Consider the following 16,860-nt stretch of genomic DNA (forward strand, 5'->3'; position numbering starts at 1 on the left):
GTGTTACCTCTACTCTCAAAGTTTGGTAGAACTCTGCAGTGAAGTCATCATGTCCGGGCCAAGGCTTTTTTTTGTTGGGAGTTTTTAAATTACCTTTCCAATCTCTTCTTTTGTTATGGGTTTATTTAGTTGTCCTACCTCTGTTTGTGTTAGTTTAGGTAGGTAGTGTGTTTCTAGGGACTCATCCATTTCTTCTAGGTTTTCAAATTTGTTTGAGTATAGTTTTTCATAGTAATGTGATATGATTCTTTTAATTTTAGTTGGGTCTGTTGTAATGTCTCCCATCTCATTTCTTATTCAGGTTATTTGCTTCCTTTCCTGTTTTTCTCTTGTCAGTTTGGCCAGTGGTTTATCAATTTTGTTAATTTTTCCAAAGAACCAGCTTTTGGTCTTGTCAACTCAATTGTTTTTCTGTTCTCTATTTCATTTAATTCTGCTCTAATTTTTTTTATTTTCTTTGTTCTGGTGCCTGAAGGTTTCTTTTGTTGCTCTCTTTCTATCTGTTCAAGTTGTAGGGATAATTCTTTGATTTTGGCCCTTTCTTCTTTTTGTATCTGTGCATTTATTGATATAAATTGACCTCTAAGCACTACTTGCACTGTGTCCCAAAGATTCTGACAGGCAGTGTATTCATTCTCATTGGATTCTATGAATTTCTTTATTCCATCCTTGAGGTCTTCCATAACCCAGTTGTTTTTGACCAAAGTATTGTTCGGTTTCCGAGCATTTGATTTCTTTTCCCAACTTTTTCTGTTATTGATTTCTACTTTTATGGCCTTATGGTCAGAGAAGGTGCTTTGTAATATTTCGATATTTTGGATTCTGCTAAGGCTTGCTTTATGACCTAATATGTGGTCTATTCTAGAGAATGTTCCATGTGCACTAGGAAAGAAAGTATACTTGGTTGCTGTCGGGTGGAGTGTTCTGTATATGTCTGTGAGGTCGAGTTGGTTGATTGTGGCATTTAGATCTTCCGTGTCTTTATTGAGCTTCTTTCTGGGTGTTCTGTCCTTCACCGAAAGTGGTGTGTTGTAGTCTCCTTCTATTAATTGTGGCACTATCTATCTCATTTTCAGTGCTGTTTGAGTTTGTTTTATGTATCTTGCAGCCCTGTCTTTGTGTGCGTAAATATTTAATATGGTTATATCCTCCTGGTATATTCTCGCTTTAATCATTATATAGTGTCCTTCCTTATCCTTTGTGGTGGATTTAACTTTAAAGTCTATTTTGTCAGAAATTAATATTGGCACTCTTGCTCTTTTTTAACTGTTGTTTGCTTGAGGTATTTTTTTCCCATCCTTTGAGTTTTAGTTTGTTTTTGTCTCTAAGTCTAAGGTATGTGTCTTGTAGGCAGTGTATAGAGGGATCGTGCTTTTTTTTTTATCCATTCTGCCACTCTCTGTCTCTTTATTGGTGCATTTAGTCCATTTACATTCAGCGTAATTATGGATACGTATGAGTTTAGTGCTGTCATTTTGATGTCTTTTTTGTGTGTTGTTGACAGTTTCTTTTTCCCACTTAATTTTTTGTGCTGAGTAGTTTATGTATTTTCCTTTCTTCTATTTGTTGTAGTTGGTTTTGTTTCTCCTGAGCCTCTATTTTTTTCTTGTATTTTATTTTGATGTGTAGGATTGTTAATCTCCTTTGTGGTTACCTTTTTTTTAATATTTACCCCTATTTTTCTAAGTTTAACCCTAACTTTTATTTCTTTATATCGTCTTGTCTTCCTCTCCATATGAAAGATCTATGACTACATTTCTTAATCTCTCTTTATTGTTTTAATATTGTCTTCTTTTACATAATGACATCGCTGATTCTCTGTTTTGAGCATTTTTTAATCTTGATTTATTTTTGGATTTCTCTATCTGGGTTGACATCTGATTGCTCTGTTCAGTGTTATAGTCTCGAGTTGATAGCTGATATTATTGATTTTCTAACCAGAGAACTCCCTTTAGTATTTCTTGTGGTTTTCATGAATTCCCTAAACTTCTGTTTATCTGGAAATGTCCTAATTTCACCTTCATATATGAGAGTCAGTTTTGCTGGATATATGATTCTTGGGGGTCAATTTTTTTCCTTCAATTTTTTATGTAAGTCATCCCATTGCCTTCTTGCCTGCATGGTTTCTGCTGAGTAGTCCGAGCTTATTATTACTGACTCTTCTTTGTAGGTGACTTTTCATTTATCCCTAGCTGCTTTTAAAATTCTCTCTTTATCTTTGCTTTTGGCAAGTTTGATTATAATTTTTCTTGATGACTTTCTTTTGGGATCTACCTTGTATTGGGTTTGATGAGCACCTTGGACAGATATCTTCTCATCTTTCACGAAATCAGAGAAAATTTCTGCCAACAAATCTTTCAACAATTCTCTCTGTATTTTCTGTTATTACTCCATATTCTGATACTGCAATCACTCCTAGGTTATTTCTCTTGATAGAGTCCCACATGATTCTTAGAGTTTCTTCATTTTAAAAAATTCTTTTATCTGATTTTTCTTCAAATATATTGTTTCCAAGTGCTTTATCTTCAGTCTCACCAATTCTGCCTTCCACTTGCTCAATTCTGCTCCTCTGACTTTCTATTGCGCTGTCTAATTCTGTAATTTTATTGTTAATCTTCTAAATTTCTGATTGCTGTCTCTCTATGGATTCTTGGAGCTTATTAAATTTTTCATTATATTCTTGAATAACCTTTTAATTTTTTCAACTTCTTTATCCGTGTGTTCCTTGGCTTGTCTGTGTATTGCCTGATCTCCTTCCTGATGTTTTGAAGAATTCTGTATATTAATCTTTTGAATTCTGCATCCGGTAATTCCAGGAAGTTACCTTCATCAAGAAGATGCCTTGATTCTTTGTTTTGAGAGCTTGTTGAAGCAATCATGCTCTGCTTCTTTATGTGATTGGATGTTGACTGTTTTCTCCGGGCAATCCATAAGTTATTGTATTAGTTTATTTTATGTTTGCTTACTACAGCCTAGCTTCTTGGTTTGTTTTGTTTTGATATGTCCAAATAGGTTGCTTGAGAGAGCTAGCTTGATTGTTTTTGCCTTTGAAGCTCTAATGTCCTGTCACCAGATGGCTAGAGCTGGTACCATGTATATGAGCATAGGGGTCCATTCACTTTTCTTGTAGGGATTTAGCTCAGGTGTCCAGGTAGTTGGTCACCAAGTGTGTGGTACAGGCTCTATCCTACAGTCTTAGACGGGCAGAGGTGATTGGTGTAGGTACCGGTATCTGGTTGCAGCAGGGGGTCATGCTCTGAACAAGACAGGGGGTGACAACTGTCCCCCAAGTGTCTTTGAGGAAAGCGCATCCCTGTTCCCTAGAGCACACGGGTGGGTGGGTTCTGCAGATGGACCTTGGGCACCCAATGCTTTTGATTGTAAAGACTGGGAGGTACCAGTTATCCCTGGACCCCTGTCTCAGGTGGCTGGGTGACCTGAGTGGAGCCACCAGTCCTTAGGCCCCTGATGTGGGCAGGTGAGGACCCTGTTTAATAGGCAAAGCGGTGCCAAACATCAAACACCCACCTCTCCACCACACAGCTGAAATAGTTGCAGTCTGCCAACAAGGGTCTGTTCTCCTGAAATAGGCCCCCATGTGTCCATGCAGGGGGGAAAGATATTCAACATCCACAGACCATTTATGCCTGGACAGGAACTGCTTCTGTCCTGGGCTTCCCAGGTTAGTGGAGCTGGCAGATTATCTTTTATCCAATTGAGAATTTATTCCTTCTCCAAGGCCTGGAGAATGGCTCAGAGCACGCAGCTGGAGCTATCTCATGCCCAGGGAAATTGACAGTCACTGAAGCCATCTTGGGGGTGGGGAGCATGGTAAAACATATGCAAGTACTTAGCTTTTGCCAAGAGCACTGTTATTCTCTAGTTCCAGAGGTGTGAGTAGGCTGTGTGGCTGGCTGTTTCTCCCTAAGGAAACTGCAGCCGAATGCTACCACCAGCCCACCACAGCCTGATGGTTCCTGGTGGTTCAGGTCCAGCAACTCCTCTCCGCTTCTGAACCATCTCTCCCCACGCCTTCCACTCAGTCCATTTTCTAACTTTGCCTTTCATGTTCAGGGCTCCTAGCTTGTCATAAATGTAATTGTTTGACTTGTTTTTTTTTGGTCTTTGTTGTAAGAGGTTTCACTGCCATCTTGGCCCCTTCTCCTATGTCTTGTATATCTTTTGTTAGGTTTATTCCTGGGTATATTACGTTCCTATTGCAATAGTAAATAACATATTTTTTAAGAAGTAGATCTCCTAAGTTCAATTATGGGAAAATGGTTAAGCACTCAGCTGCTAACTGAAAGTTCAGCAGTTCAAATTCACCAGTGGCTCAGAGGAAAGACCTGACGATCTGCTCCTATAAAGATTACAACCTAGGAAACTCTATTGGTTACTTCTACGCTGTTGTATAGGGTTGCTATGAGTCAGAATCCTCTTCACAGCACACAACAACTATAAAAATTGCAAATGATTTTTTTTTTTAAACGGGAAAATTATCTTTCTCTTTCCTTCTTATATATTGAGTTTTTAAAATTTGGCAACTTTGTTAAATCTCTGATTATAATAAATTTATTTGTAGATCTTTAGTTTTTTTTTTATGTAGACAATAATATAATCTGTGAATGAGGCACATTTCTTCTGTTTCAATCTGTATGCATTTTATTTCTTTTTCTTGTCTTACTGCACTAGCTAGGACCACCAGAATGGTTTTGACTAGAAGCAATAATAGTGAGCATCTTTGTCTTATTCATTATTTTAAAGGGAAATGTAATATTTCCCATTAAGAAACAGGTATTCTATGAGTTTTAGGTAAATAAAGATAACACTTATTATTTAAGGAATTTCTCTTCTATTATTTGTTTGTTAAGAGTTTTTTTTCTTTTAAATTGTGCTTTAGATGAAGGTTTTCAGTGCAAAGTAGTTTCTTATTAAACAATTAATACACATTATTTTGTGACATTGGCTGTCGACTCTCTCTGTTTCTCAACCTTGGGTTCCCCATTACCAGCTTTTATGTCCCCTCCTGCCTTCTAGTCCTTGCCCCTGGCCTGGTGTGCCCATTTAGTCTCTTTCTGTTTTATGGGCCTGTCTAATCTTTGGCTGAAGGGTGAACCTCAGGAGTGACTTCATTACTGAGCTATAAGGGTGTCTGGGGACCGTACTCTTGGGGTTGCTCTAGTCTCTGCCAGATCAGTAAGTCTGTTTTTTTTTTTGTGTGTGTGTGTGTGAGTTAGAATTTTGTTCTACATTTTTCTCTGGCTCTGTCTGGGACCCTCTGTTATGTTCCCTGTCAGAGCAGTTGGTGGTGGTAGCTGGATTCGAACTGATTGTGCTGGACTCAGTTTGCTGGAGGCTGTGGTAGTTGTGGTCCATTAGCCCTCTTGGTCTAACCTTTCCATTGCGTCTTTGGTTTTCATCATTCTCCCTTGCTCCAGATGGAGTGAGACCAGTGGAGTATCTTAGATGGTTGCTCACAACGTTTTAAGACCCCAGACGCTATTCACCAAAGTAGGATGTAGAACATTTTCTTTATAAGCTGTTATGCCAGTTGAGCTAGATGTTCCCTGAGACCATGGTCACCACAGCCCTCAGCCCAGCAATTCGCTCCCTCAGGGAGTTTAGATGTGTCTATGGAGCTTCCACGACCTTGCCTTGGTCCAGTTGTGCTGGCTTCCCCAGTACTGTGTATTGTCTTACCCTTCATCAAAGTTACCACTTATCTATTGTCTGTTTGGTGTTTTGCCCTCCCTGCCCTCCCCCTCCCTCGTAACCATCAAAGATTGTTTCTTTCTGTGTGTAAACCTTTTCATGAGTTTTTAAGTTAGTGCTCTCATACAGCATTTGTCCTTTCGTGATTGACTTTTTTCGCTTAGCATAATGCCCTCCAGATTCACACATGTTGTGAAATGTTTCGCAGGTTCATCATTGTTCTTTACCATTGTGTAGTATTCCATTGTGTGTATGTACATAGTTTGTTTATCCATTTATCTGTCGATGGGCACTTTGGTCGTTTCCACCTTTTTGCTATTGTGAGTACTGCTGCAATGAACATGTGTGTGTATATGTCTATTCATGTCATGGCTCTTATTTCCCTAGGATATATTCCTAGGAGTGGGATTACTGGATCATATGGTATTTCTATTTCTAGCTTTTTAAGGGAAGGGCATATAGTTTTCCAAAATGATTGTACCATTTTGCATTTCTACCACCAGTGCATAAGAATTCCAATCTCCCCACAGCCTCTCCAACATTTATTATTTTCTGTTTTTTTGATTCGTGCCAGTAATGTTAGGGTGAGATGATATCTCACTGTGGTTTTGATTTGCATTTCTCTAATTTTTTTTTTTTTAATGGCTAGAGATCATAGCATTTCCCCAAGTGTCTGTTAGCTGCTTGACTGTCTTCTTTGGTGAAGTGTTTGTTTGTATCCTTTGTCCATTTTTAAATTGGATTATTTGTCTTTTTGTTGTAGAGTACTAAGAGTTTCTAAAAATCATAAGTAAATGTTGTTATGTCAAATGCTTCTTCTGCATGTATTGAAAGGATCATGTAGCTTTTCTCAGTTGATTTGTTAATGTGGTGAATGACATTCATAGATTTCTAATAGGTTTCCTGGTTTAAGATCAGGAAAGGTGTGCATCAGAGTTGTTTCCTTTCACCACACTGATTCAGTCTGTGTGCTGAGCAAATAAACTTAGAAGCTGGACTGTATGAAGAAGAACAGGGCATCAGAATTGGAGGAAGACTCATTAGCAGCTTGCCTCATGCAGATGACACAATCTTGCTCGCTGAAAGTGAAGAGGATTTGAAACGCTCAATGAAGAAGATCAAATACCACAGCCTTCAGTATGGATTACACCTCAACGTAAAGAAAACAAAAACCCTCACAACTGGACCAATAACCAACATCATGATAAATGGAGAAAAGATTGAAGTTGTCAAGGATTTAATTTTACTTGGATCCACAATCAATGCCCATGAAAGTAGTAGTCAAACGATGTATTGCATTGGGCAAATCTGCTGCAAAAGACTTCTTTAATGTGTTAAAAAGCAAAAATGTCACTTTGAGGACTAAGGTGTCCCTGACCCAAGCCATGGTATTTTCAATTGCCTCATATGTGTGTGAAAGCTCAACCATGAATAAGGAAGACCTAAAAAGAATTGATGTCTTTGACTTATGGTGTTGGCAAGGAATATTGAATATACTGTGGACTGCCAAAATAACGAACAAATATGTCTTGGAAAAAGTAAAGCCAGAATATTCTTTAGAAGTGAGGGTGGTGAGGCTTTGTCTCACGTATTTTGGACCTGTTATGTGGAAGGATCAGTCCCTGGAGAGGGACATCATGCTTGGTAAAGTAGAGGATCAGAGAAAGAGAGGAAGACCCTCAACGAGATGGATGAACACAAGGACTGCAATGATGAGCTCAAGCATAGCAACGATTGTGAGGATGGCACAGGACCAGGCAGTGTTTTGTTGTACATAGGGGTCACTATGAGTTGAAACTGACTAAACAGGGGCTAACAACGACAACAACAATATTAGGACATCCTTGTAATTCTATGGTAAACCTAACTTGGACATAATATGTAATTTTTTAAGCACTGCTGGATTCAGGTTTTTATTACCTTGTTTAAGATTTTTGCTTCTATGTCCTTGAGTAGATTGCCTATAATTTTCTTTTCTCATACTCTCTTTGTCACATTTTGGAATCAAGGTTATATTGTCCTTATTGAATGAGTTTGGGGAGTGCTCCATCTTACTCTTTTCTCTGTAAGAATTTGTAATGGTTGGAATGACCTGTTCCTTGACATAGAGTTGTTCATAGTGCTTACTTTCCATCTTTCTAATCTCTCTGGGTCTATAAGTATTTTTTTTTTTCTTTTTTAACATCTTATTGAGCTTTAGGTAAAAGTTTACAGAGCTTTTTTTTTCTTTTTAATAAAATTTTTGGTGACTTCTGTTTTATTTTTTGATAAACCTTGCCAGAGGTTTGTCTTTTTATTAGTCTTTTCAAGAAACCAAAGATTGACTTTGTTAAATTTTTTTTTTATTGCTTCTTCGCTTTGAGTTAATTTCTGTTCTTAGCTTCGTTGTTCACTTGTTTTGCTTTCTGTGAGTTTATTCTGTGGTTCTTTTTATGACTTCTTAAGTCAGGTGCTTAGCTCATTAATTTTCTGGTTTTCATCTTTTCTAACAAATTTTCAAGGCTCTACATTTCTCTGGAAGTGCTACTTTGGCTGTATCCTAAAATTTCAATTATGATTTCTTCTTTGACTTACGATTCATTTAGGAGAATGCTTTAAAAATTCTAAATGCATGGGAATATTAAATTTATCTGCTTCTTACTGAGTTCTAATTTAAATGCGTTGTGGTCAGAGACCATGATCTGTATAATATTCTTTGAAATTGAGACTTTCTAATAATCTAGTACATGCTCAATTAAAATAATTTAAGAAAATGTGTGCTTGAGAAGTTTAGTCTCTAACGGTTGGAGATAGAGTTTTAGAAACTTCCATTAAATCTAGCTTGTTAATTATATTTTTCAAATCCTTTTTATCTTTGACTAATCTTTTTTTAAAAATAATATTTTATTGTATTTTTGGTGACAGTTTATACAGCAGGTTAGGCTCCATGTAACAACTGTTACACAAGCTGTTCAGTGTCATTGGTTACATTTTTCACAATGTGTCAACATTCTTATTAATTCCATTCTGGATATTTCGTTTCCGGTAATCTAGTCTCCCGGTCCCCTTACCCTTTCATCTTTGCTTTAGAGTAATTGTTTACCATTTGGTTTCAAACAGATGACTTTTAAAAGGTGCACAGTACTCACAGGTAATATTCTTTATTTTATGAGCCAATCTGTGACCTCGGGGGTAGTTTCAGTTCAAGGTTTATGGAGTATCTCAGGGCAATAGTCTCTGGGAGTCCTCACCTGGTCCAGTGAGTCTGGACTTTTTAACAATTTGAGTTCTGTTCCACACTTTATCCCCTTTTACCAGGATCCATCTTTTGTAGTCCTCATGAGAATGGTTATAAACTGTAGCCAGACGCCCTCTAGTTCTTCTGGTCTCAGGGTAGACGAGGCCATGGTTTGTGAAGACTGTTAGAGCTGTAGGCTAGTTTCTTCTCTGAATCTTTTGTTTCCTTCTTTCTTTTTTGTTCCAGATAAGAAGAGACTGATAACTGTATCTTTGGCTAATTTCTTGTCTGTCTGTCCTGCCAACAATGGAGACTTGAGTATTGAAATCTCCTCCCATGATAGTGGACTTCTCTATTTTCTCCTGAGGCTCTATCAGTTTTTTCTTTTTAATTTTCAAGAATATTTTATCAGGTATATGCAGGTTTAGAATTATTGTATTTTCCCAGAGGAATGAAATTTTTATCTTTATGTACTGACTTTTTCAGTCCCTAATAATACTTTTGTCTTAAAGTCTGTTTTTTTCTTCTGATTTTAATATAGCTGTCCCAGCTTTCTTTTGAGTAATGTGAGTATGGTCTTTCATCTTGTCTCCCTATGTTTTAGATGTGCCACTTGTAAACAACAAATAGCTGGATATTTTTTAATGCACCCTAACAGTATGTTTTTTAAATGGCACATTTAGTACATTAAAGTTTTTTGTGATTATTGATACATTTTGACTTATTTTTTTTGTTTTACTTCTCCTGTTCCACCTCCCACCCCCATTCATTCTTATCTCTTCTTTCTTGGATTGACTGAATTTGTTTCTTTTCTTATTCTGTCCTTCCCTACCCCCTTTGTTGATTTAGAACTTATATACTCTACTTCGGAATTGACTCGATGGCAACAGGTTTGTTTTTTTGTTATACTCTTCTTCTATATTTCTAGTGGTTATTTTTGAAATTCTATCATGCATACCTAACGAAGTCTAAGGTTATTAGCATCTTAACTCCCCTCTCCACCCAAATACAAGGAACTTTGAACCCTTTAACTATGATCTTCTCCTACAGATTTGCATTTTTTTTTTTTTCTGCAGTATTTTAGTTCTTTTCTCTCCCACCAGTTGTTATTATTTTACACAATATTTGTTTAGGATTATCTATGTGTTTATCCATTTCTTTGCTCACCACCCCTTCTTGCATACCAGACTTTCCTTCTGGGATTATTTCCCTTCTTCCTATAGTACACCCTTCAGAAGGTCCTTTAGTAAAGATATGTTGGTGGTAAACTCTTTTTCTTTCACTTATCTGAGAAAAAAAAAAAAATCTCCATTTCACCTTCATCCTTGAAAGATAGTTTTGCTAAGTCCACACTTCTAGGCTGACAGTTATTTTCTCTCAGTGCTTTGAGGATATTCCCCGACTCTGGCTTTCACTGTTACTTTTGAGAGATGCGTTGTCATCTAATTATCCTTCCTTTGTAGGTGATTTGTCTTTTCTATGTAGCTGCTTTTAAGATCTTTGTCTTTGGTGTTATGCAGCTTCAGTACACTGTGACTAGACTTGGAATTCTTTTTATTTGTCCTGTTAGATACATGTTATGCACCCAGTATCTGTGGAGTTATGCCTTTCATCAGTTCTGGAAAATTTCCAGTCATTATCTCTTCAAATATCACCCCTCCTCCTTGGATCACTTTAGCTCCTTTTGAGGGCCCTGAGCGAATGCAGGAGTCTCAGGTAATGGCCTCCACCTTGCTTCTAGCCCAGTCTTGGTCTCCTGCTAGCAGAATTTGCTCTCAGGAAAACACTCTGTTGCTTTTTTACAGTTCCCTTCCATTCCAGATGCCGACTCCCAGATTTCTTCACCCTCCCTGCTGGTGGTTTTGATGAGCTTGTGGGTTCCTTACTCCCTGCATGAGGCCCTATACCTGCGCCAGCAATGCTGTAAAGGGTACTTCCTTTCAAGAACCTGGCTGATTTGTAGCATGTGAATCCCTCGGAGTATCTATCCACACTGTTGCTAGGAGAGGTTTCCTTCTTTCCCTGGGACTTCCTACTCTCTCTCTCCACACATTGTTCTTATTGTGTGTTCTTCTTGCCACTGGACTACTTTCTATTAAACTATCCTTCATACTGATGTTAGAGACACAAATCTCACCAAATAACTTCCCTGGTTAAAGCCCTCCAGGGATTCCCACTGCCCTCGGGGTAAAATCCAAAGCTCCTCAAGGCCTGGCCCCTGCTAATCTTTCGAGTCTCATCCCCATGACTCCTGATCTCAGACTCTATACTCTAGTAATATCTAACTTCATTGTGGGAGCCACCTCGCTCCCCCCAAGTCCCACCCCATGTTATTTGTTTCTTTGCTTCCTCTTTCTATTGCCTGAAATTTCTTTCCAAACCACCTCCCCCCATTTTTTTCACCTGGCTAGGTGACTCTTCTTTGTGCCACCACCTCCAGGAAGCCTTTCTGATCCCTCTCCAGGCTGGACAGGGGACTCCTCTGTCCTCCCAAAGTCATCTGGGCTTATCCCTTTCCTGTTGTTGTATGCCTTCGAGTTGATTCTGACTCATAGTGACCCTATGTGACAGAGTAGAGCTGCCTCATAGGGTTTCCTAGGCTGTAATCTTTATGGGAGCAGATCACCAGGTCTTTTCTTTCAGTTAGCTGCTCAGTTCTTTACCTATTTCCTAGCAATCATTGAATCATGTTGAAAGTTACTGTTTATGCATTTGCTTCCCCACAAGACCAAGGGCTTCTTGAGGTTGGAGATGGTTTCTGTCTGGATGCCTATGCTGCCAGGAACTAGGACTGACACAGAGAAATCTCTCAGTAAACATTTGTTGAATTGAACAGAAAGTCCTTCTCACCCTGAAACTTCTCTTGTTGGAAATTATTTGTTGATTAGAAATGTTTTTATATATGAAGACATCATTTGATGTTGTTTAGGTGGGGTTCCCCACCTGGACCCTGTTGTAGGAAAGCCCCTTCAACCAGATGAGACCTGTTGAATACACAGAGGCTGATGGGTCTCTGGCCCCCCATTGGGTGTGTACTGTGGGGTTTGGTTTCTGTCCATCTGGTGCTGTGGTTAGTAATAATAATATTTATATTGTTAGAAAGGAGCCCTGGTGGTGCAGTGGTTAAGAGCTATGGCTACTAACCAAAAGGTTGGCAGTTTGAATCTGTCTATACTTGGAAGCCCTATGGGCGCAGTTCTACTCTGTCCTATAGGGTTGCTATGAGTCGGAATCAACTTGATGGCAATGGGTTAGGTTTGGTTTATTGTTAGAAATATTAAAAGAGGTATTATAAGCAAAGTATCCAGCTCAGTGCTTGGCCTATAGTGGGTGCTCAAAAAAATGTGGGGTTTTTTTTTTTTTTCCTGCTAATGACTGATAACCTTGAGGCTAGGAACCCTGTGTTGTTTACACCATCGGTCCCAACTGCAACAAATGCAAGACCTACCACAAAAGAGGACACTTAATAAATATCTGATAGATGAATGCATACATGGAGTCTAAACTTGCAGAACAGAACAGATTTTCTTGAATCATCTCTGGTTTCGATACCCTTGGGCTCCACCTGTCCTCAGTACTTTGGGACTCGTCAGACAATCACCTGCAGTTGTCTGTTCCTAAGAGACAAAATTCAACCAAGAGTGGAGACATGTATTGACAATTCTAGCTTTTCTGAGCGATAGCCCACAGGTGATCCACATGCTGGGGCCCCTGAGTCTGTTGTCTTTGGATTGCCTAACAGAGTACCCCTTCTGCTTATACTGAAAGTCCTCCGTCTGCCCTTCTTGTAAAATAGTTTAGAAGATTGCCTTCTGTTATGTCATACTGTGTACCCAACATGAGGCCCCATATGAGAAGTTTCTTTCAGAATTAGTTCCTGGAAACATTTGTCCTTTCAGAGGAACTGACCTGCTTCCTCCTTTCTGATAATAAGAGTGTCGGAACTTAGTGTTTCTTTTTTTGTCCTGGCTTCCAGGAAGCTCAAAGCCAAATTTCAGGATCAATCACAGCAACTATGGTAACCCTTAAAATTGCATTTTTTTTTCTTGAACAATTAGAATCTTTTGAATGAATTAATCTTTCCTGTTGTAAAGCCATCTCATGTCTTTTTGGGAACGAGATAAAAAATACAAAGGATTTCAAAACAATGACAGTAGCAGCACCACCATCATCACCACCACCATCATCACTAGCAGCAGCAATAACAACAACAAAAGAATGTGAGGGAGCAGGGGAAGAATTGGCCATTAATCAATACCATGTAGAATGCTGGTAAAGATCTGGGCATATTTCGTGTGCAAATTCTAGTTCTACCTATCACTTTTGCTTTGGGATATTATGCAAGTTACATAACCTATCTTAGCCTCAGTTTCCTCAGCTGTAAATAGGGATCATCACTGTATCTGCTTTAAAAGGCTGCCATGATGACTAATATTGTTGTTAGTTGCTGTCAAGGTGACTTCGACTCATGGTGGCCCTATGTACAACAGAACATAACATTGGTCTTGCACCACCTTCACGACGGTTGGTATGCTCAAGTCCATTGTTGTGGCCACTGTGTATTGAGTACCTTCCAACCCAGAGGGCTCATCTTTCAGCACTATAAAACCGAAGTGCCGTCAAGTCGATTCCGACTCAGAGCTGCCCTATAGGACAGAGTAGAACTGCACCATAGAGTTTCCAAGGAGCGCCTGGCGGTTAGCAGCCATAGCACTTAACCACTACGCCACCAGGGTTTCCTTCAGCACTATATAGGACAATATTTTGTTGTGATCCGTAGGGTTTTCATTAGCCCATTTTCAGACATAGATTGCCAGGCCTTTCTTCCTAGCCTGTCTTAGTCTGGAAACTTCACTGAAGCCATGGGTGACTTTGCTGGTATTTGAAATACTGGTGGCATAACTTCCAGCATCAGCAACATGGAAGCCACCACAGTATGACGAACTGTCAGACGAGCGGTGGATAACTAACATAGTTTCTGTAAACTACTTAACATAGGGTCTGCATATAGTAAGTGTTCAATAGATGGACACTGTTTTGAAGGCAGCACTGAGCAGTTGAGCCTGCGTGGCTGGACAATGAGGCAAGAGCCAGGGAAGAAGGATGTGTGATATTGGTGGTGACTGGGCACAAGTGCTTTGTTTAGAGTTTCTCTAGGGGATACTGGGAAATGTACCACTGGGGTCACATTAGAAATCACAGCCTGTCCTTTGCTGGTTCGTATCGCTGCCTGCTCACCAGGATTTACAGAAGCCTCCAGGGTCTTACTCAGTTATTTCTGGGAGCCTACAGGGGACTCACATGTTGTTCATGAAAGAGCCCACCAGCTCCGGTTACCTCGTGGAACCTACCACGTTCTCTGGCTCCTGCTCCTGCACCCTCCTGGATGTTCTCCATCTGTGACATGGCCTGAGTTGCCCCACCATGGCCACAGCTGGCAGAGTCCTGCTTGTGGCCCCTATGCCTGTGCCATGGTGCTTCCCCTGGACACTTCCAAAAGCCATAGTGGCATCAGGGCTGCTGCAGAGTTCAAGACATCAAAGCTATACTGCGCGGGGCCAAGATGGCGGACTAGGTGGACGCTACTGCGGATCCCTCTTGCAACAAAGACTCGGAAAAACAAGTGAATCGATCACATACATAACAATCTACGAACTCTGAACAACAAGCACAGACTTAGAGACGGAAAACGAACAAATACAGGCAGACAGCGACGGTTTTCAGAACTCGGAGCCAGTGTACCAGGCAGGTGACCTTCAGAGCCCGATCTGGGGCAGAGCCCAGGGGGGCAGACGGCACAGACAAGGGGCCCAGCCCTACCCCCCCGAACCCATCCCGGGAGAGAGTCTAGCTGGTTGGCGCAGGCGGCGTAGTGGCGCAGCCGGAGGGAGAAGCACCTGGGAGGCAGTGACTGATCTTGGAGCAGGGAAAGCAGCGTCCCAGGCGGGGAGCCGTCCCGCCGAGAATTTGGCGGGAAGCGGGTGGGGCGCGAGCGGGGGGGGGGTCAGCTATATTTCCCTAAAGCGAACCCGGGGCAGGGCCCACACGTTCGTGCGGGGGGACGCCCACCCAGTTCGCGCGTGTGGCGCGGCGCACCAGAGGGAGAAGTCCCGGGGAGGAAGTGACTGGTCTTGGAGCGGGGAGAGCATCATCCCAGCCGGGGAGCCGTCCCGCTGGGATTTTGGCAAAGCGGGCGGGGCATGAGCGCGGGGTCCAATTATATTCCTCTGAATTGACCCAGGGGGCTGGCCCACCGGCTCGTGCGGGTGACGCCCACCCAGTTTGCGCGAGCGGTGCGGTGCACCGGAGGGAGGAGTCCTCGGGAGGAAGTGACTGGTCCGGAGCGGGGAAAGCAGCGTCCCAGCCGGGGAGCCATCCTGCTGGGATCTTGGCGAAAGCAGGTGGGGCGTGAGCGCAGGGTCCAATTATATTCCTCTGAATTGACCCAGGGGGCTGGCCCACCGGCTCGTGCGGGTGACGCCCACCCAGTTCGCGCGAGCGGTGCCGCGCACTGGAGGGAGAAGTCCCCGGGAGGAAGTGACTGGTCTCGCAGTGGGGAGAGTAGCGTCCCAACCGGGGAGCCCTCCCGCCCGGATTTTGGCGGATGGGGGTGGAGCGTGAATGCGGTGATCAGCTCTATATTCTGTGGTGCTACACTCCTAGCTCTCTGATCCCTCCCCCACCCTCCCCAGGCAGCTCCATTAACATCCGAATACCTGGAGCTAGAGGGAGAATTCAGATAGGGATTTGACTGCATTTTTTTTAGCTGATTACCTGGAAAATCTAGTTTCCCAGTGATGGCTCGGAGACAGCAGTCCATATCAAACCACATAAAGAAACAGACTATGACAGCTTCTCCAACCCCCTAAACAAAAGAATCAAAATCTTTCCCAAATGAAGATACAATCCTGGAATTATCAGATACAGAATATAAAAAACTAATTTACAGAATGCTTAAAGATATCACAAATGAAATTAGGATAAATGCAGAAAAAGCCAAGGAACACACTGATAAAACTGTTGAAGAACTCAAAAAGATTATTCAAGAACATAGTGGAAAAATTAATAAGTTGCAAGAATCCGTAGAGAGACAGCATGTAGAAATCCAAAAGATTAACAATAAAATTACAGAATTTGACAACGCAATAGAAAGTCAGAGGAGCAGACTCGAGCAATTAGAATGTAGACTGGGACTTCTGGAGGACTAGGGAATCAACACCAACATAGCTGAAAAAAAATCAGATAAAAGAATTAAAAAAAAATGAAGAAACCCTAAGAATCATGTGGGACTCTATCAAGAAGGATAACTTGCGAGTGATTGGAGTCCCAGAACAGGGAGGGGGGACAGAAAACACAGAGAAAATAGTTGAAGAACTCCTGACAGAAAACTTCCCTGACATCATGAAAGACGAAAGGATATCTATCCAAGATGCTCATCGAACCCCATTTAAGATTGATCCAAAAAGAAAAACACCAAGACATATTATCATCAAACTTGCCAAAACCAAAGACAAACAGAAAATTTTAAAAGCAGCCAGGGAGAAAAGAAAGGTTTCCTTCAAGGGAGAATCAATAAGAATAAGTTCAGGCTACTCAGCAGAAACCATGCAGGCAAGAAGGGAATGGGACGACGTATACAGAGCACTGAAGGAGAAAAACTGCCAACCAAGGATCATATATCCAGCAAAACTCTCTCTGAAATATGAAGGAGAAATTAAGATATTTAGAGATAAACACAAGTTTAGAGAATTTGCAAAAACTAAACCAAGACTGCAAGAAATGCTAAAGGAGATTGTTTGGCCTGATGACCAATAATATCAGGTACCAGCACAATACAAGGTCACAAAACAGAACGTCCTGATATCAACGCAACTCAAATAGGGAAAACACAAAAACAAACAAATTAAGACTAATTCTAAAAAATAAATAAA

Source organism: Loxodonta africana, chromosome 3 (genome assembly GCF_030014295.1).
Source record: "Loxodonta africana isolate mLoxAfr1 chromosome 3, mLoxAfr1.hap2, whole genome shotgun sequence".
In the NCBI taxonomy this organism is placed as follows: Eukaryota; Metazoa; Chordata; class Mammalia; order Proboscidea; family Elephantidae; genus Loxodonta; species Loxodonta africana.